Source organism: Bufo bufo, chromosome 3, assembly GCF_905171765.1.
Source record: "Bufo bufo chromosome 3, aBufBuf1.1, whole genome shotgun sequence".
In the NCBI taxonomy this organism is placed as follows: Eukaryota; Metazoa; Chordata; class Amphibia; order Anura; family Bufonidae; genus Bufo; species Bufo bufo.
Genome location: NC_053391.1, coordinates 284,197,776 through 284,218,227, shown reverse-complemented (window position 1 = coordinate 284,218,227; position 20,452 = coordinate 284,197,776). Strand labels below are relative to the sequence as shown.

Below are 20,452 nucleotides of genomic sequence, written 5' to 3'. Positions count from 1 at the left end.
CTCCAGCTCTGCTAAACCGCTGAAGACCTTGAGGTGCAGGGGGAGCCGAGCGGAACAGTCCGCCCCCACCTGAAGTACCGCGGACGCCGGACCCGCTGAACCCTGCTGCAGACAAAAACAGACCTGTAAAGAGGAGGCTCCCCTGGAGCTGGAGGGAAGAGGAAGACCGGCCGAGCCCGGCCGGGCGATGGACGAACGCTGCCCCCAGCTGAGGCAGCCTAGCGAGCCGAGACTCACCCGGAAGTGACGAGGCCGCGAACTGGAAGTGACGGGACGGAACAGAGAAAGCCAGCCTGAAGCGACCGTCCTGGAGGTGAGGTCGCGTGGGAATATGTAGCCGGCAGCCCCGCCCACAAATGCAGGCTGTAACCAGCCTTAATACATATCTGTCAACAAGTATTTACTTATATTTTTTGAGATATTATAGGTCCTCTCATCAATATTTTCTCTCTAAAGTTAGTTTACAGACCCTTTTTAAAATATACTTTTTATTATTAATACTTAAAATAAATGCCCCTTAATGGTGGCTTGATGTCATACACAGGGTGCAGGCCTCCAGCCGGCTACTCCTATTATAAGATAGCATCCGCCACAGTTATGACATACAAAAAATACAGACTTACAAAGAGTATAATGTGAATAGGAAGGTAGATGGTTGGTGTGGGAAATCTTTCCCTAATACACACTCTCTCTCACCTCTGCCCAGGGGTCGCCCCTGATGGTGGGGTTCCCTGTCCACGTACCTTCCCTCCTTTCCCTATGACACCCTAACAGTGATATTGTAGTGTAAACAATTGCCATACAGACTATACTGCCACAACATGGCACCCATTCAAGGGCTCCTCAGGGGTCTCAATTTCAGTAATGCAAAAAATCTAATGACACATTTTCAAGTGTTTATCCCAAGATATATACAATAACACTTTTTGCAATGTCTAAATAGATGGTACAATCACCATATATACAATATCCCATCCGTCGTCTCAAATAGGTATTGCAGACGTCATAAAGAAATGGTACAACAGACCTTATCAGATGGGGGCCGGGTATCGTGCTAGCTCCTATTTTGATGATGGGTGCTGCTACCTGTAATCCAACATACACTCACCTAAAGAATTATTAGGAACACCTGTTCTATTTCTCATTAATGCAATTATCTAGTCAACCAATCACATGGCAGTTGCTTCAATGCATTTAGGGGTGTGGTCCTGGTCAAGACAATCTCCTGAACTCCAAACGTAATGTCAGAATGGGAAAGAAAGGGGATTTAAGCAATTTTGAGCGTGGCATGGTTGTTGGTGCCAGACGGGCCGGTCTGAGTATTTCACAATCTGCTCAGTTACTGGGATTTTCACGCACAACCATTTCTAGGGTTTACAAAGAATGGTGTGAAAAGAGAAAAACATCCAGTATGCGGCAGTCCTGTGGGCAAAAATGCCTTGTGGATGCTAGAGGTCAGAGGAGAATGGGCCAACTGATTCAAGCTGATAGAAAAGCAACGTTGACTGAAATAACCACTCGTTACAACCGAGGTATGCAGCAAAGCATTTGTGAAGCCACAACACGCACAACCTTGAGGCGGATGGGCTACGTCAGCAGAAGACCCCCCGGGTACCACTCATCTCCACTACAAATAGGAAAAAGAGGCTACAATTTTCACGAGCTCACCAAAATTGGACTGTTGAAGACCGGAAAAATGTTGCCTGGTCTGATGAGTCTCGATTTCTGTTGAGACATTCAAATGGTAGAGTCCGAATTTGGCGTAAACAGAATGAGAACATGTATCCATCCTCTGATGGCTACTTCCAGCAGGATAATGCTCCATGTCACAAAGCTCGAATCATTTAAAAAAAAAAATCTTGAACATGACAATGAGTTCACTGTACTAAAATGGCCCCCACAGTCACCAGATCTCAACCCAATAGAGCATCTTTGGGATGTGGTGGAACGGGAGCTTCGTGCCCTGGATGTGCATCCCTCAAATCTCCATCAACTGCAAGATGCTATCCTATCAATATGGGCCAACATTTCTAAAGAATGCTATTAGCACCTTGTTGAATCAATGCCACGTAGAATTAAGGCAGTTCTGAAGGCAAAAGGGGGTCCAACACCGTATTAGTATGGTGTTCCTAATAATTCTTTAGGTGAGTGTATATAGTAAGATAAAAACACTAGATGCATATAGGGATGTATACAGAGAGACCCTTAGTCAAGGTCTTACTCCTTACTTCAACAACCAGGGACATTCAAGTGCACTTACAGTTTAACTCCCAGCTCCTGACGTGACTGCCTCCTCCCAGGGTCGATATGGCAGTGGCATACATGGGAAAATCTGTACTTTTAAAATCGGCGCTCCTCAGGCACTTCCGGCCCGTGGAACGCACGCTGGGCCTTACTTCCGATCTGGTGGAACGCAAATGTCACTTGTTTTGCGATTCACCAGAACACCGGCCTCTAGCGATTATTAGAGATAGGAAGACGTCATAGCACTCCTTTCAAGCCAAACAGTGAACAGTTTAACCCCTGATATGCCTCCTGCATGGGGGGAGCGGTCCTTTTTTCCAGTGACTTATGATGCTATAATTCTATTTAATCATCCAGTGATCTAGAACATAGGGGAATCTCGGATCCTAGGATACAAATCCTGATTCATAACTGATCACAATCATGACTCTGATAGCGTCATTTTGTATTTATTTGAGTGCTTCCCACACCCATGACCAATTTTTGAACTATCATTAGTAGCTTAAACAGAAGCTTATGGCGCTTACTCCTCTTTTCAGGTTGATCCTTTGATTAAAAAATTCTTAAATTTTTCTTATATATGTTTTTACTAGCCAATTCCATATCGTCCATCTAGAGTATGGTCCAGATCCTCGGTCTGACCAGTTTCTCCTTTCCAACTATATTTAGACCAGACCTATCCTATTCAATAAAGCAGGTAAAAGATAGTCGCTCGTTTAAGCCTAGGGGTGCTTGAGACTTACATCTAAAAATCCACTCCGCTTCTCTTTGGAGGATTTTTTTATTCCAGTCTCCCTTTCCAGGGGACATGGGTACACACTCCAATGCAGAGAATTTTAGAGCCTTAGCACTTCCTCCATGGAATTCATTTACATGGTCGGCGACTGGCGTTATATTCTTCTTCACTACATCATTAAGGTGTTCACAGATTATTTTCCTGAGTTCCCTATAAGTCTTCCCTATATAGTCTTTTGGACATGGGCACTGACAAATATAACAAATATAGATCACCCCTTTGGTCCTACAATTGATGAAGTCTCTTATGGTGAAAACCCTGCCAGTCGCCGAACAAGTAACTGTCTTACAGGTGGAAACAGAGGCACATGCCTTGCATGCTCCACATCTAAACATACCCATGGGTCTACGGTCCAGCTAAGTTCCTGGCGGTGCCACCGGTACATAGTGACTGCGCACCAGCCTCTCTCTCAGGCTTCTGCCTTTACGGTATGTAACACTTGGATAAGACATGATGTTCTTACTCACTTCAGGATCCATTTTAAGGATTGCCCAGTATTTTTCTAGCATTTCTTTTACCTCTTTGTTTGCAGTGCCATAGATAGAAATAAGGTTATAAAAGGGTTTGGCATCACTCAATATCTGGCGTTGATACAGACAGAAAGCAAATATAGTTCCAAAAGTATTATTTAATATCTCACAACATGTTGTATAAAATAACATAAAACACCTTAAAAATACATAATAATGCACGTATACCCTATTAGGACCACTATGTTAGTTAGTATGCAATTCAATTGTCCTTGTAGGTCATACAAAGTCCATAATGGGTTATGCAGTGATAACCAATTGGGGTAGGTACAGTTAATGTTAGTGTGCAGAGCACTATATCGGTTGCAGGTCTACTTTACCGCTCCTAGTAGTCAAATCGTTGCTTGAATGTAAATCGCAGGAATCACTACTGTTAGCCGTCCGGCTGTTTAGCTGTGAACTGCGAGCTGCAAGGACCTTTGGAGGCGTGGTTGATGAATCCCCGTATAGCTGAGTATACTCTGACCTTTCAGGACCTGACGGTGGCGTCCCACGTGGTATCGGTCGGATAGGTCAGGTGGCTCTTATTTCAAGCGGGGGTTTCAAATAGATGCAAAGTTCATTTGTAGTTGTAATCGTCTTCCTTATCTTGTCCCACACTGTCTGCCAACCAGACAGTTGGCAGACAGTGGTTGGCAGACAGTGTGGGACAAGATAAGGAAGACGATTACAACTACAAATGAACTTTGCATCTATTTGAAACCCCCGCTTGAAATAAGAGCCACCTGACCTATCCGACCGATACCACGTGGGACGCCACCGTCAGGTCCTGAAAGGTCAGAGTATACTCAGCTATACGGGGATTCATCAACCACGCCTCCAAAGGTCCTTGCAGCTCGCAGTTCACAGCTAAACAGCCGGACGGCTAACAGTAGTGATTCCTGCGATTTACATTCAAGCAACGATTTGACTACTAGGAGCGGTAAAGTAGACCTGCAACCGATATAGTGCTCTGCACACTAACATTAACTGTACCTACCCCAATTGGTTATCACTGCATAACCCATTATGGACTTTGTATGACCTACAAGGACAATTGAATTGCATACTAACTAACATAGTGGTCCTAATAGGGTATACGTGCATTATTATGTATTTTTAAGGTGTTTTATGTTATTTTATACAACATGTTGTGAGATATTAAATAATACTTTTGGAACTATATTTGCTTTCTGTCTGTATCAACGCCAGATATTGAGTGACGCCAAACCCTTTTATAACCCAATTTACACTCCCAACAGCAACAGGGAGCGCTGTGTGGCAGTGCACCTATTCCACAGTATTATCAGTGAGAGAGCCACCAAACCTTGATTTTCCATAGATAGAAATAAGTCTGGTCTTTGCTTTTTCATTTTTGTCTTGTTTTTTAGGGGTAAGCAAGGCCTCTCTATTTGTGCCCAATGCATACTGGAAAGCCTTCCTTAGAGTTGCATTGGGATAATCCCTATCCCTTAGTTGGGAGTAAAATTTCTTAGATTTTAGATGGAAATTCTCCAGAGATGAACAGTTCCTGCGCCAGAGCAGGTACTGTCCTCTCGGGATTCCCCTCTTTAGTGGGGGTGGGTGGTGGCTCTCCCATCTTAAAATGGAATTAGTTGAGGTGGATTTCCTAAAGACATTGCTTGTTAACCTTTCCCCCTGCTTATAAACTTTGACGTCCAGGAAGCTGATACATTCAGTCTGGACCTCAAAAGTAAATCTAAGGCCTATCTCATTGATGTTAAGGGCATCCACAAATCTCCTAAACTTATGTCTTGTTCCATTCCACAGCACAAAAACATCATCGATATATCTTGTCCAGAAGGCGATTTTATCCTGCCACCATATGGCGTGGCCGGGAAAGACAATGTTGTCCTCCCACCAGCCCAGGAAGAGATTAGTGTACGTAAGGGCACATGCGCACCCCATCGCCGCCCCCCTGAGCTGGTGATAAAATCGCCCCTGAACAAGAAGTAGTTATGCTTCAAGACAAACTCCAGTAAGCAGAGGAAAATTGGTTGTGATTTTTGAGATGCGTCCCTCTTGTGCTAAAATACTGGATTGCTAGTAGTCCTTTGTCATGAGGAATGCTGCTATATAAAGACTCAACGTCTATACTTGCTAGCAATACAGATGGTTCAATAGAGACTCTATTTTGTTCAAAAAGTCCATTGTGTCTCTTGTGTACGATACGAGTGAGAGGACAAAGTCCCTCATCACTTGATCTATATATACCCCACTGTTTTGGGAGAGAGAATTGATACCGGACACTATCGGGCGGCCCCTAAGGCGGCTTGTCCCCTTATGGACCTTAGGGAGGCTGTAGAAGGTAGCTATTTGCGGAGCTATAGGTAACAAAATTTCATATTCGGCCTTGCCAATAGTCTTATTGACCAGGCCGAGTTGAAGAATGATCCTCAGTTTTTCCCTAAACGTATCAGTCGGGTCTCCCGACAGGATCCGGTAACCCCCTCCATCTTTCAGGAGGTCCAGGCACATCCCAGAATAGGATCCATGATCACCAAATTTCCACCCTTATCGAACTGCTTGATGACCATGGATCTATCAGACTCCAAAATCTTCAAGGCCTCTGCTTCCGATTGTGACAAATTTCCATGCCTGCAATAGGGTACTTTAAGATTTTCAAGTTCATTGGTCACAAGTTGTTGGAATATGTCAATGGGTTCACAGTTTGAGAATGATAGTGGTGACTTGGTGTCACGGATGGTGTTGCAGAAAGCTGCAACTTATAAATAAACATCCGACTGGCTTGATCCCAAACTAAGGAGCATATTGGTGAGCCCTATAAAACCCCTAGAGCTCTCCCTGACTGCTATGCCCATGCAAAGATCTTTATGGTAGAAGATTGCATGCCCTCGTACCTTTATACTATGTGACACCTGAAAACCCTACAATAGTGAGGGGACACGACCACCGGCTCCCTGCACTTAATACGGACGGAGTCAGGGTCACCTACAATCAAGCCAGCAAGAAAACACAAATAAAGGAAACAGACTTATCTGAGGAATCAGGAGAAGCAGCCTGCAGCAGGAAACACAATCCAGGAAGAAGTATAAACCGCAAAGTGAGGCAGTATGGGAGGGAATATAAAGGGAGACAATCAGTGCAAATAGGTGACAGCTGTGAGAAGGAAAGGAGATAGAAAGTGAAACCAAAACAAAGAACATCATACAACAGGTAGAGAAGAACGTCTCACAGAGCTGGCAGTGACAGTACCCCTCCCTCTACGGGTGGACTCCGGACACTCAGAGCCCACCTTCTCAGGATGAGACCTATGGAAAGCCCTGATGAGACGAGTGGCCTTAATGTCCGCCACTGGGACCCACATCCTCTCCTCAGGACCATAACCCTCCCAATGAACGAGGTACTGGAGAGAACCGCGGATAATGCGAGAATCCACAATCCTAGAGACCTGAAATTCAAGATTACCATCAACAACAATCGGAGGAGGAGGCAAAGAACGTAATGGAAAAATCAAAACGAGTAAAAAACAGAGCCCATCTGGCTTGACGGGGATTCAACCTCTTAGCAGACTCGAGAAACATAAGGTTTTTATGGTCAGTGACAACAGTTACACAATGCCTTGCCCCCTCCAGAAAATGCCTCCACTCCTCAAATGCCCATTTAATAGCCAGCAGCTCCCTATTCCCTATGTCGTAGTTTCTCTCTGTGGGAGATAATTTCCTGGAGAAGAAGGCACATGGTCTCAGGTTAGTGAGGCTAGCAGGACCTTGTGAAAGGACTGCTCCTGCGCCGTCCTCGGACGCATCCACCTCTACAATAAAAGGTCTCTCCTGATCAGGCTGGATCAGAATGGGAGCGCTACTGAATGCCTGTTTTAATTTTTCAAATGAAGAAATGGCCTCACTAGACCAATTCTCCAAATCCGCACCTTTCTTAGTAAGGTCGGTCAACGGTTTAGCAATTACGGAAAAATTCATAATAAATAACCGTTGTAAGGCCTTTAAGGATGAAGGTCTTACCCATTCCTTAATTGCTAGTACCTTACCAGGATCCATCTTGAAGGCGTGATGAGTCAGAACATGCCCTAGAAACAGAATCTCCTGTACACCAAAGACACATTTCTCTTGCTTAGCGGATAGCTGATTCTCCCTTAACACCTCTAATACTTGTTTAACATGAGACACATGGGATTCGAAGTCAGGAGAGAATATCAAAATATCGTCAAGATAGACAATAACAAATTTACCTAAGAACTCCCTAAGAATGTCATTCATGAAGTTTTGAAACACAGCTGGGGCATTGCTGAGTCCAAAAGGCATCACCTGATATTTAAAGTGTCCTGACGGAGTATTGAACGCCGTCTTCCATTCGTCTCCCTCCTTGCTTCGGATTAGATTGTATGCCCCTTTCAGGTCAATCTTGGAAAACCAGGTTGCCCCCAGAACCTGGTTAAATAAATCCGGAATCAATGGGAGGGAGTATCTATTCTGGACAGTGATTTTATTTAATCTCCGGTAATCGATACATGGCCTAAGACCACCATCTTTTTTCTTAACGAAGAAAAACCCCGCCCCCATAGGAGAGACAGAAGGTCTAATATGCCCTTTACCAAGGCTCTCCTTAATATAATCTTCCATGGCCTTGCGTTCAGGCTTAGAAAGATTATAAATTCGCCCTTAGGAAACTTGGCCCCCTCTACTAGCTCTATAGTACAATCATAAGGTCTATGGAGGGGTAGAACCTCCGGGGTTGGTGATGAGAATACATCAGAATATTCCCTAACAACAGTGGGTAAGGTATCAGACTTTACTGATTCCCCAGCCTGTACCATGGACAAGCACGAGTCACACTTAGGCCCCCATCTCACCAACTCCGCCTTGAAACAATCTATAGTGGGGTTATGTAGTTGGAGCCAAGGCAACCCTAGTACCACCTCAGCCGGTAGGTTCTCCAGGACTAAAAGGGAACATCTCTCTGAGTGGCACACACCCACGGTTAGAGAAATCTCTGAGGTACATGAGCTCACTGTACCACCAATAAGAGGAGTAGCATCAATAGCCATGACATGGATAGGAGTTGGTAAAGCAAACATTGGAATACCCAAAAACGGATCCGACATTTATTTTTTCACCTTTTTTTCAGTCTGCGCATGCGCATACCGGAAGGACGGATCCGGCAATCCGGTATTCTGAATGCCGGATCCGGCACTAATACATTCCTATGGGAAAAAATGCCGGATCCGGCATTCAGGCAAGTCTTCAGTTTTTTTAGCCGGAGATAAAACCGTAGCATGCTACGGTTTTCTCTTTTGCCTGATCAGTCAAAACGACTGAACTGAAGACATCCTGATGCAAACTGAACGGATTACTCTCCATTCAGAATGCATGGGGACATACCTGATCAGTTCTTTTCCGGTATAGAGCCCCTGTGACGGAACTCTATGCCGGAAAAGAACAACGCAAGTGTGAAAGTAGCCTTAGACGCCTGTCAATACGAACAGCTAGAGACATGGCAGATTCTAACGAGGCTGGTCTCTCATGAAAAGCAAATGCATCTTTCAATCTTTCCGATAGACCATGGCAAAATTGACTTCGGAGTGCAGCATCATTCCAACCAGTATCAGCTGCCCATCTCCGAAATTCAGAACAATATATCTCTGCGGACTGTTTACCCTGGCATTAAAGACGCAGTTTAGATTCAGCCAGGGCAATACGATCCGGGTCATCATATATCTATCCCATGGCTACAAAAAATTCATCCACCGATCGGAGGGGACGTGCCCCGACCGGCAGCGAAAAGGCCCAAGACTGAGCGTTATCCCTGAGCAGTGAGACGATGATCCCCACCCTCTGCTCCTCATCACCAGAGGAATGGGGAAGTAGGTGAAAATGGAGTTTGCAAGCCTCTCTAAAGCAAACAAAATTCTCACTACCCCCGGAGAACGTATCCGGAAGCGAGATCTTAGGCTCGGAACAAACTCCATGAACGCAAGCAGAACCGGTCACCTGAAACTGAGACAAAGTTTTACGGATATCTGCTACCTCCAGTGAAAGACCTTGCATGTGGTCAATCAAGGCTGAAACCGGATCCATGCTTAAGACGGTTATGGCGGTTTATAATGTCACGGATGGTGTTGCAGAAAGCTGGAACTTATAAATAAACATCCAACTGGCTTGATCCCAAACTAAGGAGCATATGGGTGAGCCCTATAAAACCCCTAGAGCTCTCCCTGACTGCTATGCCCATGCAAAGATCTTTATGGTTGAAGATTGCATGCCCTCGTACCTTTATACTATGTGACACCTGAAAACCCTACAATAGTGAGGGGACACGACCACCGGCTCCCTGCACTTAATACGGACGGAGTCAGGGTCACCTACAATCAAGCCAGCAAGAAAACACAAATAAAGGAAACAGACTTATCTGAGGAATCAGGAGAAGCAGCCTGCAGCAGTGAACACAATCCAGGAAGAAGTATAAACCGCAAAATGAGGCAGTATGGGAGGGAATATAAAGGGAGACAATCAGTGCAAATAGGTGACAGCTGTGCGAAGGAAAGGAGATAGAAAGTTAAACCAAAACAAAGAACATCATACAACAGGTAGAGAAGAACGTCTGCCAGATCTTCTCACAGAGCTGGCGGTGACACTTGGTGCTTTTTAGGCTAAGTTTAGTGAAGGGGCCCTCTCCAGGTCCCCTCGAGCCTTCCTTCCATAGTTCCATGAGCAGTTCCATATCTGCCCTATCACTGTCCTGTATTCCTAGTTTCTCATATGACTGCTTATTAGAATTCTCAAAGAATTTCCTCCATCTCAATTTCCTGCAGAATAGGTCCACATCCTTGACCCAGGTAAACACCCTGTAGTTTGTCGTGGGGACAAAGGATAGGCCAGTCCGCAGTACCGAAACCTCGGTCTCAGTCAAGGACCGTGGGGATAAGTTAATTATTTGTAGACTATCACTTATCTGTTCCTGCCTCTCAGTTGGTAGGGGGGTTGACCCTGGCCTAAAAAAGAGGATAAAGCAGTAGGTAATGGTACCGGTGAGGGAGATGGTAATGCAGTTTGTTGGGATATCATCCCTGGGGTTGGGCACAAATTGGTGGGTTGTGGGATCGTTTGGGGTACACCCTGATAGTTCCCACCCTGTTGATTTCCCCATCTTCTCCTTCTATTGCCCTGTTTTTTATAAGATCCCTGTCCCTTTTTAATCTGATTCCTTCCTGCGTTATATGTTCCTTCACAAAGGAGTGCTATGACGTCTTCCTACCTCTAATAATTGCTATAGGCCGGTGTTCTGGTGAATCGAAAAACCGGAAGTGACGTTTGCGTTCCACCAGACCGGAAGTAAGGCCGTGGCGTGCGTTCCACGGGCCGGAAGTGCCTGAGGAGCGCAGATATCGACCCTGGGAGGAGGCAGTCACGTCAGGAGCTGGGAGTTAAACTGTAAGTGCACTTGAATGTCCCTGGATGTTGAAGTAAGGAGTAAGACCTTGACTAAGGGTCTCTCTGTATACATCCCTATATGCATCTAATGTTTTTATCTTACTATATATGTTGGATTACAGGTAGCAGCACCCATCATCAAAATAGGAGCTAGCACGATACTCGGCCCCCATCTGATAAGGTCTGTAGTACCATTTCTTTATGACGTCTGCAATACCTATTTGAGACGACGGATGGGATATTGTATATATGGTGATTGTACCATCTATTTAGACATTGCAAAAAGTGTTATTGTATATATCTTGGGATAAACACTTGAAAATGTGTCATTAGATTTTTTGCATTACTGAAATTGAGACCCCCTGAGGAGCCCTTGAATGGGTGCCATGTTGTGGCAGTATCGTCTATATGTTAATTGTTTACACTACACTATCACTGTTAGGGTGTCATAGGGAAAGGAGGGAAGGTACGTGGACAGGGAACCCCACCATCAGGGGCGACCCCTGGGCAGAGGTGAGAGAGAGTGTGTATTAGGGAAAGATTTCCCACACCAACCATCTACCTTCCTATTCACATTATACACTTTGTAAGTCTGTATTGTTTGTATGTCATAACTGTGGCGGATGCTATCTTACAATAGGAGTAGCCGGCTGGAGGCCTGCACCCTGTGTATGACATCAAGCCACCATTAAGGGGCATTTATTTTAAGTATTAATAATAAAAAGTATATTTTAAAAAGGGTCTGTAAACTAACTTTAGAGAGAAAATATTGATGAGAGGACCTATAATATCTCAAAAAATATAAGTAAATACGTGTTGACAGATATAATTGTATGTTGCCATGTACACTCTTGTATTGTATTTTATTTGCTCTTGAGAAAGGAGGATATACACCCCGAAACGCGTTGAGCTATTTACCATTAAAGAACTCTCCACTTGGAACCCTGGTGTCATTCTTCTGGGACGTGGAGGCGAGTTCATACCACCCTATCAAGCGATCTCGGCGGGTGAGGGGAGGGTATAGGTGTCATATGCTTATCCTATACCTCCCTCCCTGGTGAAGTAGGTCCCCCATGTCCGCCTTATATATATACGCATATACAGTTGCAAGAAAAAGTATGTGAACCCTTTGGAATGATATGGATTTCTGCACAAATTGGTCATAAAATGTGATCTGATCTTCATCTAAGTCACAACACAGTCTGCTTAAACTAATAACACACAAAGAATTAAATGTTACCATGTTTTTATTGAACACACCATGTAAACATTCACAGTGCAGGTGGAAAAAGTATGTGAACCCCTAGACTAATGACATCTCCAAGAGCTAATTGGAGTGAGGTGTCAGCCAACTGGAGTCCAATCAATGAGATTGGAGGTGTTCGTTACAGCTGCCCTGCCCTATAAAAAACACACACCAGTTCTGGGTTTGCTTTTCACAAGAAGCATTGCCTGATGTGAATGATGCCTCGCACAAAAGAGCTCTCAGAAAACCTACGATTAAGAATTGTTGACTTGCATAAAGCTGGAAAGGGTTATAAAAGTATCTCCAAAAGCCTTGCTGTTCATCAGTCCACGGTAAGACAAATTGTCTATAAATGGAGAAAGTTCAGCACTGCTGCTACTCTCCCTAGGAGTGGGCGTCCTGTAAAGATGACTGAAAGAGCACAGCGCACACTGCTCAATGAGGTGAAGAAGAATCCTAGAGTGTCAGCTAAAGACTTACAAAAGTCTCTGGCATATGCCAACTTCCCTGTTAGCGAATCTACGATACGTAAAACACTAAACAAGAATGGATTTCATGGGAGGATACCACAGAGGAAGCCACTGCTGTCCAAAAAAACATTGCTGCATGTTTACAGTTTGCACAAGAGCACCTGGATGTTCCACAGTAGTACTGGCAAAATATTCTGTGGACAGATGAAACCAAAGTTGAGTTGTTTGGAAGAAACACACATCACTATGTGTGGAGAAAAAGAGGCACAGCACATTAACATCAAAACCTCATCCCAACTGTGAAGTATGGTGGTGGGGGCATCATGGTTTGGGGCTGCTTTGCTGCGTCAGGGCCTGGACGGATTGCTATCATCGAAGGAAAAATGAATTCCCAAGTTTATCAAGACATTTTGCAGGAGAACTTAAGGCCATCTGTCCACCAGCTGAAGCTCAACAGAAGATGGGTGTTGCAACAGGACAACGACCCAAAGCATAGAAGTAAATCAACAACAGAATGGCTTAAACAGAAGAAAATACACCTTCTGGAGTGGCCCAGTCAGAGTCCTGACCTCAAACCGATTGAGATGCTGTGGCATGACCTCAAGAAAGCGATTCACACCAGACATCCCAAGAATATTGCTGAACTGAAACAGTTCTGAAAAGAGGAATGGTCAAAAATGACTCCTGACCATTGTGCACGTCTGATCTGCAACTACAGGAAACGTTTGGTTGAAGTTATTGCTGCCAAAGGAGGTTCAACCAGTTATTAAATCCAAGGGTTCACATACTTTCTCCACCTGCACTGTGAATGTTTACATGGTGTGTTCAATAAAAACATGGTAACATTTAATTATTTGTGTGTTATTAGTTTAAGCAGACTGTGATTGTCTATTGTTGTGACTTAGATGAAGATCAGATCACATTTTATGACCAATTTGTGCAGAAATCCATATCATTCCAAAGGGTTCACATACTTTTTCTTGCAACTGTATATATTACACTATTTTCCAGTATTACAATATCATACTGTTATTATTGTTTTAATACTATTCACTCCTGATTTTAAATACCCACAACCACAAACTCCTTTTTATAGGAAAATATGTACATATAAATATTTCCATGATATATATATTTTTATATATATATTTTTGTTATTCTTTTTAATACAAGATTTTCGTAATTCCACCACTCCCCTGGCGTCCCAGTGCTAATCCCCCCTCAACCACCACCAAAGTCACTTAGGGGAACACCTAGCATACACATTTTTTTCCTTTTTTTCCCCTCAACCTGCAACTTGTAATTTAGAGCAGACAGTTAATAAGAAAGCACAGCTTGTGTGCATCCAAAACATTATATACATTGACACTATAGGAAACGGATGGACTGGCTGCCAGGCCTCAGGAGTGGGGGTTGCACAGGAGTTACTATCAAGTTGCTAGAGGAGGGGGCCCATTATCCCCTGAGTTGAAGGCAGTGATCGACTAATTGTCTGCTGCAGCCACCGCTGTAGCCTGTAAAACACAAACTGAAGATGTGGACCGAATCAGCAGCCCCGGAACTAACAGGGGATTAAAATGGTAAGTATATGACCTTTTATGATTGTGTGCAGTCCCTTTCTCTAAAGTCACCAGACCAGCGACACTAAATGAATATCACCCTGTGGCACTTACTTCACATATAATGAAGTATTTCAGAGATTGGTACTAACTGCACTGTCAACCCCCTTCAGTTTGCGTAAAAACTGCAAGTTGGTGTAAAGCAGTGATGCCCAACCTGCGGCCCGCGGGCCAAATGCGGCCCGCGAAGCCGTGTCATGCGGTCCGCGCAGTGACCGGACTTTATCAGCGCAGGGCGTGCTGCGAACGGCACAGGCAGCAAAGCAATGCTGCCTGTGCCTGCAATCTCCCTGCCCAGCGCCGTCTCCTAGCTAATTTATTCACTGCACTTGCCTCTGTGAAATTGAAGAGAAGCGCCGTAATCTCGCACAGGCGCACTGGCAGAGGCATCGAAGTGAGCATGCACAGTCTTCCTGGCCTCTGCCAGTGCGCCTGTGCGAGATTACGGCGCTTCTCTTCAATTTCACAGAGGCAAGTGCAGTGAATAAATTAGCTAGGAAGCGGCTCTCGGTGGGGGAGATATCTGTGGACGGCACTGAAGGGGGGATATCTGTGGACGGCACTGAAGTGGGGATATCTGTGGACGGCACTGAAGGGGGGATATCTGTGGACGGCACTGAAGGGGGGATATCTGTGGACGGCACTGAAGGGGGATATCTGTGGACGGCACTGAAGGGGGGATATCTGTGGACGGCACTGAAGGGGGATATCTGTGGACGGCACTGAAGGGGGGATATCTGTGGACGGCACTGAAGGGGGGATATCTGTGGACGGCACTGAAGGGGGGATATCTTCGGACGGCACTGAAGGGGGGATATCTGTGGACGGCACTGAAGGGGGGATATCTGTGGACGGCACTGAAGGGGGGATATCTGTGGACGGCACTGAAGGGGGGATATCTGTGGACGGCACTGAAGGGGGGATATCTGTGGACGGCACTGAAGGGGGATATCTGTGGGCGGCACTGAAGGGGGATATCTGTGAACGACACTGAAGGGGGATCTAGGGAGGGCTGTGGGGATGTTGGGGTGTGAGGTCATGGAGGGGTGTTTGGGTGGGAGCTCTGGGAGGGGTGGGAGGTCCGATAGGTATGTGGGGGTGGGAGATACGGGAGGGGGGGGGCCATAATTTTTTTTGCTATGGGGCCCAGTCATTTCTAGCTATGCCCCTGATTGGTAAGATTGGGCGGGCACTGGAGAGATAGAGCGCCCTGCTGTAGGAGAAGCCAGCAGGAGATGAAAGGAGGAGGGGCCAGCTCCTGGTGGTGTCGGGCATACGGTGCAAGCATGGTGGTGGAGGATCTGACTGAAGCCTAAAGATCAGGTAGACCTGCAGAAGAAGGTGACAGCGCAGTATGTGATGTATACATGTGTGTAATGTATGTAGTGCAGTGTGTGATCATCACATACTGCACTACATACATTACACACATGTATACATCACATGCCCCCTCACAGTAATAATGCCAAGATATGTGCCCTCTTCACAGACGTAATGCTCACACATGCCCCCTCACAGTAGTTATGCCCAGATATGTGCCCCCTCACAGTAATAATGCCAAGATATGTGCCCTCTTCACAGTAGTTATGCACTGATATGTGCCCTCTTCACAGTAGTTATACCCTGATATGTGCCCCCTCACAGTAGTTATGCCCAGATATGTGCCCCCTCACAGTAGTTATGCCCAGATATGTGCCCCCTCACAGTAGTTATTCCCAGATATGTGCCCCCCTCACAGTAGTTATGCCAGATATGTGCCCTCTTCACAGCAGTTATGCTCACTCGTGCCCCCTCACAGTAGTTATGCCCGGATATGTGCCCTCCTCACAGCTCACAGTAGTTATACCCTGATATGTGCCCTCCTCACAGTAGGTATACCCTGATATGTGCCCTCCTCACAGTAGTTATGCCCAGATATGTGCCCCCTCACAGTAGTTATGCCAGATATGTGCCCTCTTCACAGTAGTTATGCTCACACGTGCCCCCTCACAGCGTTTGCATTTCTTTCTGGCAAAGCTACCTGGTTCCGGCCCGCAAAATTTATACCAAGTCTAGTGAGGCCCTCAGACGAAAAATGGTTGCGCACCACTGGTGTAGAGGATGCTGTAATTTATATGTAGATTAAAGGGAATGTTGTCAGGATTACTTTTCTTGACTTTTTTAGTGCCTTCAGCACTATTAGACCCAAGTTATTACAAACCGGATTCCAAAAAAGTTGGGACACTATACAAATCATGAATAAAAACTGAATGCAATGATGTGGAGGTGCCAACTTCTAATATTTTATTCAGAATAGAACATAAATCACGGAACAAAAGTTTAAACTGAGAAAATGTACCATTTTAAGGGAAAAATATGTTGAATCAGAATTTCATGGTGTCAACAAATCCCAAAAAAGTTGGGACAAGGCCATTTTCACCACTGTGTGGCATCTCCCCTTCTTCTTACAACACTCAACAGACGTCTGGGGACCGAGGAGACCAGTTTCTCAAGTTTAGAAATAGGAATGCTCTCCCATTCTTGTCTAATACAGGCCTCTAACTGTTCAATCGTCTTGGGCCTTCTTTGTTGCACCTTCCTCTTTATGATGCGCCAAATGTTCTCTATAGGTGAAAGATCTGGACTGTAGACTGGCCATTTCAGTACCTGGATCCTTCTCCTACGCAGCCATGATGTTGTGATTGATGCAGAATGTGGTCTGGCATTATCTTGTTGAAAAATGCAGGGTCTTCCCTGAAAGAGATGACGTCTGGATGGGAGCATATGATGTTCTAGAACCTGAATATATTTTTCTGCATTGATGGTGCCTTTCCAGACATGCAAGCTGCCCATGCCACACGCACTCATGCAACCCCATACCATCAGAGATGCAGGCTTCTGAACTGAGCGTTGATAACAACTTGGGTTGTCCTTGTCCTCTTTGGTCCGGATGACATGGCGTCCCAGATTTCCAAAAAGAACTTCGAATCGTGACTCGTCTGACCACAGAACAGTCTTCCATTTTGCCACACTCCATTTTAAATGATCCCTGGCCCAGTGAAAACGCCTGAGCTTGTGGATCTTGCTTAGAAATGGCTTCTTCTTTGCACTGTAGAGTTTCAGCTGGCAACGGCGGATGGCACGGTGGATTGTGTTCACTGACAATGGTTTCTGGAAGTATTCCTGAGCCCATTCTGTGATTTCCTTTACAGTAGCATTCCTGTTTGTGGTGCAGTGTCGTTTAAGGGCCCGGAGATCACGGGCATCCAGTATGGTTTTACGGCCTTGACCCTTACGCACAGAGATTGTTCCAGATTCTCTGAATCTTCGGATGATGTTATGCACAGTTGATGATGATAGATGCAAAGTCTTTGCAATTTTTCGCTGGGTAACACCTTTCTGATATTGCTCCACTATCTTTCTGCGCAACATTGTGGGAATTGGTGATCCTCTACCCATTTTGGCTTCTGAGAGACACTGCCAGTCTGAGAAGCTCTTTTTATACCCAATCATGTTGCCAATTGACCTACTTAGTGTTAATTGGTCTTCCAGCTCTTCGTTATGCTCAAATTTACTTTTTCCAGCCTCTTATTGCTACTTGTCCCAACTTTTTGGGGATTTGTTGACACCGCGAAAATTGGAATCAACGTATTTTTCCTTTAAAATGATACATTTACTCGGATTGTCATCTACGTTCTATTACAAATAAAATATTGACATTTGCCATCTCCTCATCATTGCATTCAGTTTTTATTCACAATTTGTTTAGTGTCCCAACTTTTTTGGAATCCGGTTTGTAAATGGGAAACTGAAAAGACTTGTAGTCTCTTGGCACTTGAGGATATGGATTGTGAACAGACCCCAGTTAGTCTGCTGGGGAATGTGCTTGTTGGATAGTGACTGAAGTTGGGTTGGTGCACCACAGGGTTCGGTGTTGTCACTGTTTCTGTTTTCTTTGTGTGCATCAGAAGTCATGTATAAGGGTCCATTCACACGTCCGCAAAATGGGTCCGCATCCAGGGCCGGTGCTACCATAAGGCAGACCAAGCGGCTGCCTTAGGGCGCACCCTGGGGGAGGGTGGAAAAATGTGACATGGAGGGGGAGAAATGTGACATGGAGGACTGATGTGACATAGGGGGATGATTTGACATGGAGAGGGAGAAATGTGACATGTAGGGCTGATGGCTGACATGGGGGCATGATGGCTTACATGGGGGCATGATGGATAGGGGCTGATGGCTGACATGGGGGTTAATGGCTGTCATGGCGGCATGATGGCTGACATGGGGGGCTGATGGATGGGGGCTGATGTCTGACATGGGGGTCTGATCTGAGGTCTGATTAACATTGGGGGTCTGATTGGGGCTGTGAGCTGAGATCTGATTAACATTGGGGGTCTGATTGGGGCTGTGAGCTGAGATCTGATTAACATTGGGGGTCTGATTGCTGGTCTGACCTGAGGTGTAATGGAAAATATTTTTTTCTTATTATCCTCCTCTAAAACCTAGGTGTGTCTTAGAGGGCGAAAAATACGGTCCTCAAACCAGCGATTGTCTGAAGCAGAGAGAAGATACCAGGACCCCACAGAGGAGAAGCCAACTGCTGCAGACGGGACCAGGGCCAGGTGAGCTGCAAGGGGGGGGGCGCCAAAATGTAGCTTCGCTTGTGTTGGCAAAAATCCTTGCACCGGCCCTGTCCGCATCCATTTCGCAATTTTGCGCAACGGGCGCGAACCCATTAATTTTCAATGGAGCCGCAAAAGATGTGGGCAGCACACTGTGTGCTGTTCGCATCAGCAATTCCATTCCGCTGCCCCGAAAAAAAATAGAACATGGCAAGCCCCCATAATCATGTTGTGAGAATAGAATAAAAAAAATTAAAAATAAACTCTAATGAGAAAATAAAAAGAGATTATAAAAAAGATGTGTGTTACTATCTGGTTTTAACTGTCAGAAAAATATTTTGGTGACACATTTCCGTTAATACAGCTGTCGTAGAACTTCTATACATGACACTTTTCACTGTTAGGTCCATTTACCCGTCCGCAATTGTTTGCAGTTCGCAAATTGCGGATCTGTAAAACACGAACACCGGCCATGTGCATTCCGCATTTTTATAGAAATGCCTTTTCTTGTCCATGGCTGCCATGGACAAGAAAAGGCATTTCTATAAAAATGCGGAATGCACATGGCCGGTGTTCGTGTTTTACAGATCCGCAATTTGCGAACTGCAAACAATTGCGGACGGGTAAATGGACCTAACAGTGAAAAGTGTCATGTATAGAAGTTCTACGACAGCTGTATTAACGGAAATGTGTCACCAAAATATTTTTCTGACAGTTAAAACCAGATAGTAACACACATCTTTTTTATAATCTCTTTTTATTTTCTCATTAGAGTTTATTTTTAATTTTTTTTATTCTATTCTCACAACATGATTATGGGGGCTTGCCATCAGGCTGAAGCTGTTCTTAAAGGGGTTGTCCGAGATCAAAATTATTTTTTAAAAACAGTTTACTCACTATTACTAGCCGAGTCAAGGTTCCCCAGATGTATTTAGGTCGTTTTTACACTGCTGCATGGCTCCTACGGTCCCCAACAGATTGTTGACATAGTTGTTTATCTGTGCGATCACTTCCTGCCGCACTGCACTGTGGGTCCTAGCGCAGCACGGCATCTCCCACTTTCTACAGTCTAACATCTCGTCCCTGCACCCGCCGCCCTCATATCGTCCACTCCTCCATCTATCCGCCCCCTTATAGAAAGCTGCATGACCGGTGACGTCCCCGGACTGGAGGGGCGTGGCTTAGCGCTATGTCAGCCAGTCTTGTTACCGCCCCTTCTTCAACTCTGCATAATTACTTAGCGCTAAGCCACGCCCCTCCAGTCCGGTAACGTCACCGGCAGCCTAAGTAATTATGCAGAGTTGAAGAAGGGGCGGTAACAAGGCTGGCCGACATAGCGCTAAGCCACGCCCCTCCAGTCCGGTGACGTCACCGGCAGCCTATGTCGGCCAGCCTTGTTACTGCCCCTTCTTCAACTCTGCATAATTACTTAGGCTGCCGGTGACGTCACCGGGCTCCCTTAGCAGCCGGAAGAAGAGGCTGCGATCGCCTGCAAGGGACCCGGTACGTCACCGGGTCTAAGAAAACAAACACT

At 45.4% G+C, this 20,452-nt stretch overlaps 1 protein-coding gene and 1 long non-coding RNA gene across 2 annotated transcripts in view; one reads left to right on the top strand and one right to left on the bottom strand.

The window, feature by feature from the left end:
- Positions 1-20,452, bottom strand: part of TNNI1 (troponin I1, slow skeletal type) — a 320,788-nt gene that overhangs the window by 217,340 nt on the left and 82,996 nt on the right. The window lies entirely within an intron of this gene.
- Positions 4,807-18,931, top strand: LOC120995151. The gene is made up of 3 exons (XR_005777541.1): positions 4,807-4,901; positions 6,636-6,642; positions 18,919-18,931. It is a non-coding gene; the product is annotated as an uncharacterized LOC120995151 (long non-coding RNA).